At 40.2% G+C, this 10,253-nt stretch overlaps 1 protein-coding gene across 3 annotated transcripts in view; it reads right to left on the bottom strand.

Moving 5' to 3' along the window:
- Positions 1 to 1,212: 1,212 nt before the first annotated feature.
- The window catches only part of LOC103277990 (uncharacterized), a 29,140-nt gene continuing 20,099 nt past the window's right edge, over positions 1,213 to 10,253 (bottom strand). For 2 of the 3 annotated variants that reach the window (XR_010003802.1, XR_010003803.1), the window contains 3 exons: positions 6,020 to 6,433; positions 3,674 to 3,794; positions 1,213 to 2,591 (listed from right to left, as the gene is read on the bottom strand). The gene's annotated coding sequence lies outside the window, so the exon portion shown is untranslated. The remainder of the gene's footprint in view (positions 2,592 to 3,673; positions 3,795 to 6,019; positions 6,434 to 10,253) is intronic. The other variant, XR_001730033.2, reaches the window with a different exon arrangement.

The raw sequence follows: 10,253 nt of genomic DNA, 5'->3' as shown, positions 1-10,253 counted from the left end.
TTACAACATAACATTACTGTGTACTGAACTACTTTTTCTGTCAAATTTGTTGTATAACATGATGTTTTGGTGCTTAATTTGTAAAACCATAACCTAATTTGATGTTTAATAGGCTTTTTCTTAACCCCTCCTTATTATCCAAGATATTTGCTTATCCAAGCTTCTGCTGGGCCCGTTTAGCTTGGATAAGTGAGACTCTACTGTATTTGAGATATTTTGGAGCTGAGACATGGAATGCACTTACGTTTCATATACACATTACAGACATTGCCTGAAGACAATTTTATAATGTGTTGTAATTTTTATGTAACTTGTTGAAACAGCTTCCTTAGCTTCTGGTTACGGTATGTTTCCGGACACATAACCGACCTCACTCCAAGTATTGATTTGAACCTATAAAGCCCTATAAGAGCATAGGTCTAGAGATGCATCTACACTGTAGAATAAATGTAGCTTAACAGGATTTTATGGGTGAGTGTTATGGAATCATGGGAGTTATAGTTTTGCAGTGTTCTTTGCCACTGCACAGACTTCCCCTCACATATTTATACATGGCCCTCATCATGTCTCCTCTTAGCCTTCTCTTCTGAAAGCTAAACATGTCCAGCTCTTTAAACCACTCCTCATAGGGCTTGTTCTCCAGACCTTTGATCATTTTAGTTGCCCTTCTCTGGACACATTCAAGCTTGTCGACATACCCATTCAACTGCAGTGCCCAGAATTGGACAGTGTGATTCCAGGTATGGTCTGACTAAGGCAGAATATAAGGGTAGCCTAAGTGGAATATCTTGCATTTGTCCCTGTTGAACTTCATTTTGTTAGTTTGGGCCCATCTCTCTAATCTGTTAAGATCATTTTGAATTCTGGAGCATTAGCTATCCCTCCCAATTTGGTGGTCTGCAAACTTGATGATCATGCCTTCTAACCCCTCATCTAAGTCATTAATAAAGACTTAGGTTTTTTCTTTGCAAGATTTCTTCAGAACTGCTGATGCCTCAAAAAAATCCCTTGCCTTCTTCTGAGGCTGAGCGAGAAGGGCTGCCATCAATCAAAAACAACTTTAAGGCACACAGAAAATATTGTTCGAACAATTTTGTTTTAACTTTTTCAGTAGTTTAGGGCCCCATATTAGGAGAAAGATGGGATGTACATCAAATAATGACTCAGTGTTAGGGAATATTAGAAAATAGGGATGTCATTAACACAAGAAAGTGTATTGATTATTCTTTATTTGCTGAGTAACTGAAGACCAGCTGAATTATGACCAAGAAAACCATTTACACACTAACAGCATGTGTGATTGTCAATTAATAATACAAAACCTTTGTGTCATTGTATAAAGAAGTAGTCTGAGTGTATTTGAAAACAATGTAGAATAAAACACTGACCAAAAATACTCCTAAAGCCAGAAAACTGTCCAATCAGCAGATATTTTGATTAGAACTTCATGACATTAGTTATTTATCTTTTTCAGGATCCCTAAGAACTATTGTTTCATGACCAGAAGCTAGTAAATTACAATAAGATATTTTAAAAAAATACAAATCTCAGGATTGGGGAAGAAAGAGAAGGCCACCAGTTTAATAGGTATAATACCTACATATATTCATTAAAAATGTAGAAAAATAACCTTTTGTATTTATTTACTTTCAAAGAGGTCCGTCTCAGTATAGAAACAAAAAAGTGCAGGAAGAACATGTAAATACAGCAACTTTCTTAGTTCCGAGGAAACGTTTTCAAATCACTTTACAAAACAGACACATTTTTTTTCAAATTGATGCTACATTGAAGGCTGTTCCACAGGAACGGTACATTTCATTAATCTCTGGAGTGGACTCTCCCATGTCTTATAAGACTTGAATATGCTCTGAAGCTTTTGCCACAAGTGGAGCATGGATAGAGCTGCTCATTCGTGTGGGTTTGGGAATTATAAATTTGTTTTCCCTGCTGACTAAATCTCCTCCAGCAGACTGGAGGGGTCTCTCCGGTGTGGTTCCTCTGGTGAAGGGCAAGGCTTGATTTGATCCTGAAGCTCTTGCCGCATTCATGACACTGGTGGGGTTTCTCTCCCGTGTGGATTTTCCAGTGAGCCATAAGATTTGACCGAGTTCGGAAGTGTTTGCCGCACTCAGGGCAGCCGTGGGGCTTGTCGCCGGTGTGAATCATCTGGTGATTCCTGAGGACAGATTTGTAAGGAAAGATTTTGCCGCAGTCCTTACACGGATGGCTTTTCTCTCTTTTGGTAGGGCGACCACGCCTAAGAGAGCCAGAGTGATTTGTATTCAATTCAGTAAAGACCATTGGCTGGTCCATAACACTGCAGTTGGGACTCAGGTATTCTTCATGCCACTGCCCACTTGTTTCCGCAGGGAATGCATTAGTGGGATAATCCTCTTGTTCCATTTTGGGGCAGATTTGGGGATGGTGCTCTTTCTCTAAACTACTTCTGGATGTTTCTTCGTTTATCCATGGTTGTTTTTCCTTCAGTCTTTGTTCCTGTGGCCAATAGGGCCAATTGTAATTTTCCTCTTCCTTAATGTTCTCTTCTTTTATAATAACTTCTTTCCAAATGTCTTCTCCATCCTTTGTGTCTGGAAAGTGGGCATATTCTCTTGTTTATATATGGCAAATAACTTCCTAATACATTCAACTTACATTGCCACTACTGCAGTAGCTTTTTTTAGACTGCCGGTGAATAAATCAAATCAAACTATTTATCTATTTGAGGGGTGTCAAACTCATTTTCATTGAGGGCCATATCAGCCTGTTGGTTGCCTTCAAAAGGCCGTTGAATCCATGGAGTGAGAATCCGTAGATACAGAGGGTAAACTATAATTTTTTAACATAGATCTCAGTGCTATTTAGTATTAACCCAATTTGGTTCCCTAGATGTTATTGAATGACATCTTTTGATTATCCACCATGTGGACTGGCCATGATGGGATTTGCAACTCAACTACACTTGTTGCTTTGAGGTTGGGGAAAGGTTAAAGGATATTTTAAAGCCAGGCATGATATCCACAAGCCTTGTATCCAAATTCAAACTCCTCTCTCCTCTTAAAAAAGATGTTACTGTCAGCTGTGGTCACAATATCTGATGATGAGGAATACAGCATCTGAAAGGTCACATGTAGTGATATGGAGGGCCAGATTTAGTTCATGGGTTTGAGTTTGACACATGTGATCTATCTGGTATCTTCTCAAGCAGAGATGGGGAAAGCTATATTTTAGGCTATAACATCCAATATCCACCAGCTGATATAACTAGTGGCCATACTGGCTTGGAGATTCTGAGAGTCATGGTCCTTAAGCGCTACTTTTCTGTTTGATGGTGACAATTGGAATACAGTATATCATGCAATTACAGTGCCTCCTTCTCTGGAGGTTCTTAAGCAGAACCTGGATGGCCATTTCTCAGGAGTGCTTGGATTGTGTATTCCTGGGGTTTCTTCCAACTCCATGCTAATTCCCTTTGGGGAGAGGGGGCGGGGTATAAATAAAGATTATTATTATTGTTATTATTATTATGATTAAATGAGCATGGATTGCCCCATGCACATAATGCTTCAAAGAAGGCCAATTTAATCTGAAATATGCTCTTCTCTCCCCACCACCCAAGTATACATTCAGGTACCGGCAACATCCATTAATGAAGGAAAGAGAGAATACTTACAATTGAATGTCCCATTCTTTTCCTCCAAAACTTCCCAATAAGTAATATTTTGTTTGGGGGCCATCAAAACACTCTTGCGTTTGGGAGCATTTCTACACGGGCTATCAGTTTTCATCACATTCTGAAAAGAAAAGCGCATCATTTCAAAATTCAGGTTGAGTATCTCTTATTTAGAAATCCAAAATGCTCTAAAATTAGCCACTTGCTTCATTGTTTTTTATAAAGATGTAAATTGAAAATAAAAAACACACATTAAAAATAATAATTAAAAAACCTCTTGACTAATAGAGTTTTACTTATCCAACATAAATGGGCTGACAGAACGTTGGATAAGTGAAAATGTTTTATAAGGGGCCGGGCTGTGGTGCAGCTGGTTAAGTAGCCAGCTGCAATAAATCACTGTGACCAAGAGGTCGTGAGTTCGAGGCCAGCCCATGCCGGGGTGAGCACCCGACAATTAAAATAAAAAATAGCCCCTGCTTGTTGTTGACCTAAGCAAGCGAAAGATAGTTGCATCTATCAAGTAGGAATTTAGGTACCCCTTTGCGGGGAGGCAAATTTAACTAATTTACGACACCATAAAACCCGTCCAGCTCCTGTTTGGAATGAGGAAGTATCCATCAAGATGCCACAGTGGATGATGAAGCAGCTGCTCCCCCTGTGGCTGAAATCGAGCATCTCCTCAGGAAGCTGGAAGCTAGAGAATGTTAAATCGCCTCTGCGTCTCTGTCTCTATGTTTATATGGCATTGAATGTTTGCCGTTATATGTGCACATTGTGATCCGCCCTGAGTCCCCTTCGGGGTGAGAAGGGCGGAATATAAATACTGTAAATAAATAAATAAGGAGGGATTAATGAAAAGCCTATTAAATGTCAAATTAATTTAAGATTTTACAAATTAAGCTCCAAAACATCATGTTTTACAACAAATCAAGAGAAAAAGCAGTTCAATACATGGTAACGTTATGTAGTAATTACTGTATTTACAAATTTAGCACCAAAACATCACAATGTATTGAAAAGATTGACTACAAAAACACACTACTAAAAGGCAAACTGCATTGGATAATACAGAACGTTGGATAAGCGAAAGTTGGATAAGAGAGACTCTACTGTAATAATAATAATCCACCTAAGTGGCTGCAATAGCGACAACTTTGCATCCTGATATTTCAATGTATACAAATTCGTTTCATGCTTGAAATGATGAAAGTATTGCATATAAAATTCCCTTAATGCTATGTGTATAAGGTGTATGTGAAACATATATGACTTTCGTGTTTTTGACTTCATATCCATTTCCAAGATATCTCATTATGTATATGTAAATAAAACAAAATCCAAATATCTATATATCTGCATATATATCCATATATATAGATATTTCCAAGTGACTTCTGTTCCCAAACATTTCCAATAAGGGATCCTCAATCTGCACTTCATAATATACACTGATCGGAGGCCATTTGTTTACTTTGTTATAATAGTGCTTCAAATAATGGAAATTAGGTTCCATATTCCCAAAATGTTTCCTTCTTACTTTGTTTTAAATTGAACAAATTCCTAAAATTGAGAGCCAGACTATAGAAACATTATTTTTTCCAAAATTCCCATCATCTTGGCAAGTAGGCATAGTGGCTAGAAATTCTGAGAGTTGTAGTCTGCAAATAAACATTAATCTCCCTGGACCTACAGCAGGGAATTTCAATACCTTCTCAACCTACAAATCCGAAGATGATGCCAGGAAACAAAGTCAGAAGACACTACTATAACTGAAGTGTGAATGCACCACAAGCTGGGCCCAGATATAAGGTGTATTTACACTGTAGAATGAATGCAACTGGACATCACTTTAACGGCAGTGGCTCAATGTTATGTAATTATGGGAACTGTAGTTTAGTGAGGTACCAGCATTCGTTGGCAGAGTAGGGAGGACATTTTGTAAAATGACAACTTCCATGATTCCACAGCATTAAGTCATGGCAGTTAAAGCAGTGTCAAACTGCATTCAATCTAATGTCAATGCACCCTAAATCTGAGTTCAATCGGCAGTGCATTTACATTCTGCAGTTAGAGTAGTTTCTTCTCACTTTAAGTTACAAGCTCTTAGGCTTGTCTATCTCCACAAACTATAACTTCCAAGATTCCATAGCACTGATCCATGGCAGTTCAAGTGGTGTCAAACTGCATTCACTCTACAGTGCGGATGCACCCAGTACACGGCACTATGGAACATAACATGAAAGACGGCACTATGGAACATAAAAAGTGGTAAGAAAGTGCTATAACTAAGGAGTGTGAATGAACCACAATTCATTTGTGGACACATCTTTCAGCATTTCCTACTCTGACGACGTGAGGTGGTCTTTGATTCTGCAGGGAAATGTCCACAAACTCAGCTGCCTCTTTGCTGTTTTTTGGCCTCCTAAATCTCAGCCATTCCTGCAGGTCCTCTGGAAGAAGAGCCAAGAACTTTTCCAGGATAACGGCGTCAACTATTTGCTCCTTGGTTCTCCTTTCGGGGATCAGCCAACCATGGACCATGTCGCTGACGCGAGAGAGGGTCTCTTGGGGGGTTTCTCCAGCTGGAATGGGGCTCAAATGGCAACTCAATTCAGGATATTCTATAGCATCTTCCCTGGAGAGGAGACACTGCTGAGACGTCTTTTTAGATGATGGAAGATCTTGGAGGAGAATCTTGTTGGTCCAAATGATGTACTGAGCCCTCCTCATCTTCCCCAAAATATCTTTCCTTAAAATCTGCCAAGGCAAGAGGAAGATCCAAAATTTCCTTAGGTAATAAATTACTCTCAAATCCTCAGATCTGTACACTTAGGGTGGATCTATATAGCTTAGGTCCAGATGTCTGAAATACTATATCTCCCTATACGAGCCAGCTAGGTTTTAAGATCTTTAGGGAAGGGCTTTCTAACAACAACAACAACAACAACAAGAAAAATACCAACAACAAATCACCCGTCTCTCCTTGTGGCTTGAGGACAACATTGTTAAATCAGCAAAGTAAAACAAAGCACCCTTAACATACATATAACAAATTTACACAGGTAAAATGGCAATGAAATAGGGTGCAATCTACACTGCAGAATCAATGCAGCCTGAAACTAAACAATCCTGGTACTACACCCAACCACAACTCCTAGGATTCCATTGCATAGAACTATACCAGTTGAAGGGGTGTCAAACTGCCTTAATTCTACAATATAGATATGTCTAAAGTGTCTGAAAAGTAAGGAGGTCCTTTTTACAACACATTTTATTCCTCTCTAGCTGTCCTCATTTCTTTGTTATCTACTGTCTAAGGTATAAGTAAAGGTTTTCCCCTGACATTAAGTCCAGTCATGTTTGACTCTGGGAGTTGGTGCTCATCTCCATTTCTAAACCAAAGAGCTGGCATTGTCCATAGACACCTCCTAGGTCATGTGGCCGGATGACTGTATGGAGCGTCATTACCTTCCTGCAGAAACGGTACCTATTGATCTACTCACATTTTGCCTGTTTTCAAATTGCTAGATTGGCAGAAGCTGGGACTAATAGCTGGAGCTCACTCCGCTCCCCGGATTCGAACCACCAACCTTTCGGTCAGCAAGTTCAGCAGCTCAGTGGTTTAACCCACAGCACTAATGGGGGCTCCATCTACTGTCTAGCTAGAATATTTTTAGCAGCATCTGTATTGCGAGGATGGTGAAGGAAAAATGAAAAAACCCAGACTCTAAGTATTTAATTGCAGTACCTGGTCTGAAGGGAACACTCAAATAAAGCATAAGCTGGGAAAGAATGGGATACGAACAAAGTCAATTCTACCAGTCAATTGCCTACAACAGGTGTGGTAAACAGCAGCTGCCACCAGAATCTCTTACTGTGCCAATGTGAACAGCAAAGCCCAGCCTAAGAAACGATGTGCTATGGTTTGTGTTAACTCTTTAAAAATCATTATATGCTGCAATAGACAGCCTGAATACTCTAAAGGTCCTTCCAGGCTAATATCGGAAGCTAAGCAGGATCAGCTCTGATTTGTATTTGGATGGAAGACCACCAATGATTCTCAGGCTATATTTCTGAGGCTGGATCTCCACTGCCATACAATCCATTTTCTGATTGGGGCCCTTCCACACAGCCATATAACCCAGAATATCAAGGCAGAAAATTCCACAATATCTCCTTCGAACTGGGTTTTTTGAGTCCACACTGCCCATATATTCCAGTTCAAAGCAGATAATGTGGGATTATATGCAACTGTGTGGAATGGGCCTAGATTATCTACTTTGAACTGGATTATATGGCAGTGGAGATGGGGCCTGAGGAAAGGACTGGCAAAACCACCTTGTGAGTATTCCCCACCTTAATAAACCCTATGAAATTCATGGGATCTCCATAAGTACAGAATTATTATTATGGCTATTATATTACCTTACATCCCGCTTTATCTAAAAAGAGAAACCCAGGCCTCTTCTACACTGCCATATAATCCAGATTATCAAAGCAGATAATCCACATTATCTGCTTTGAACTGGATTATACGGGTCTACACTGCCAGATAAGCCCCCGATGGCGTAGTGGACTAAAGCCTCGTGACTTGAAGGTTGGGTTGCTGACCTAAAGGCTGCCAGGTTCGAATCCCACTCGGGGAGAGCGCGGATGAGCTCCGTCTATCAGCTCCAGCTCCATGCGGGGACATGAGAGAAGCCTCCCACAAGGATGGTAAAAACATCAAAACATCCAGGCGTCCCCTGGGCAACGTCCTTGCAGACGGCCAGTTCTCTCATTCCAGAAGTGACTCAAGTTGCTCCTGACATGGGAAAAAAAATCCAGTTCAAAGCAGATAATGTGAATGTTATATGGCAGTGTAGAAAGAGATAGAAGCAACCTGCTGGCATGTTATAACACACATCTACTCTAAACAGACTCAACGTAATTTACAACAAATGGTAAAGGTACAGTAGCTGAAATACAAATTAATCACGTTTCCAAATGGCCATGTTGTCCCTTAAACCAAGAGTAAAATAGTAATTAACTATATATACGCATTTTTCACACACACACAATAAAAGCTCAGGTGATGTCAATGAAAGCATATCATTAAAACTAATTGTTGTTGTTGTTGTTGTTACAGCACCATCCTAGCACGTTTGCTCAAAAGTAATCCAACTGAGTTTTGTGATACTGTGAGTTAACTTTTCAAATTGGGGAAATAGACAACGTGATCACTATATCATTTTTGCCAATGGTTCACCTATAAGTTCTTACCTGGGCAGAGAAAGAGATTTTCCAATCAATTCTTCTAGACTAGAAAACATTTGCGCCCGCCCACGTGCAATTCTGTGGCTAGCCTCCTGCAGAATTTTGGGAGTTGTAGTTCAGGGAGGAGGCGAAGCACGCTTGAAAATGCCAAAGGCCTCGCCCTAAACTACAAGCCCCAGGATTCTGCAGGGTAGCATGCAACTACAGGAAAGGGTTTCTCCATCCGGCTGAAGTCCAGCCTTTTAATTTGAGACTCAGGAGGGAAGGGAAAAGAAAAGAAAAGAAACCAGCCTCCCAGCCTTCCTCCCCAGTTCATGGGCCCAGAGAATGTCTCCTGACCATATTCATCTCTTCAAGCCAGGAAGTTCACAAATTGATCTCCCTTTTGTGCTTTGAAAGATAGCTCGATGGGCAGAAATCAGCATCTCAAAAGCTTTTCACACTTTGAAAAGCAGCCCTGCTCTCTTTGACCATAGATCTTGACATAAACTAAACCCAAAGATTTTGTCATACATCCCTTGGATTATTTTTCTCCTTTTACTCAGCCATGTCCATCCTTTTATTAGTTCTTTATTTATATTCCTTTTCCTAGAATCATAGAGTTGGAAGCAAGGAGCTATGGTGGTGCTTTTACGGCCAGGAAGTTCTTCCTAATGTTCAGATGGAATCTCCTTTCCTGTAATTTGAATCTATTGCTCTGAGTCTAAGGGCCCTTCCATACAGCCCTATAACCCAGAATATCAAGGCAGAAAATCCCACTGTATCTGCTTTGAACTGGGTTATCTGAGTTACACTGCCATATATTCCAGTTCAAAGCAGATACTGTGGGATTTTATTCAGCTGTGTGGAAGGGGCTCTAGTCTCAATGGCAGCAGAAAACAAGCCTGTTTCCTCTTCCTTATGACACCCTTTCACATATTTTATACATGGCGATCATATCTCCTCTGAACCTTCTCTTCTGTAGGCTAAACATACTCAGCTCTTTAAGACACCCTCATAGGGATTTGTGGTCTCCAGATCTTTGATCATTTTAGTTGCCCTCCTCAGGACACCTTCCAGCTTGTCAATATCTCTTTTAAACGGTGATGCCCAGAACTGGACACCATATTCCAGGTGAGATCTATCCAGAGCAGAGTAGAGCAACACCATGACTTCCCTGAATCTAGACACTATATTTCTTCTGATGTGCAACCCAAAATCCCATTGGCATTTTTAGCTGCTGCATCACATGTTTAACTTGTTGTCCACAAAGATTCCAAGATCTTTTTCACGCAGACTGTTGTCGAGCCAGGCGTCACCCATCTTGTATCTTTACATGTCA

The sequence above is a fragment of the Anolis carolinensis genome, chromosome 2 (assembly GCF_035594765.1).
Source record: "Anolis carolinensis isolate JA03-04 chromosome 2, rAnoCar3.1.pri, whole genome shotgun sequence".
NCBI lineage: Eukaryota > Metazoa > Chordata > Lepidosauria > Squamata > Dactyloidae > Anolis > Anolis carolinensis.
This window is presented reverse-complemented; position numbering and strand designations above follow the sequence as displayed.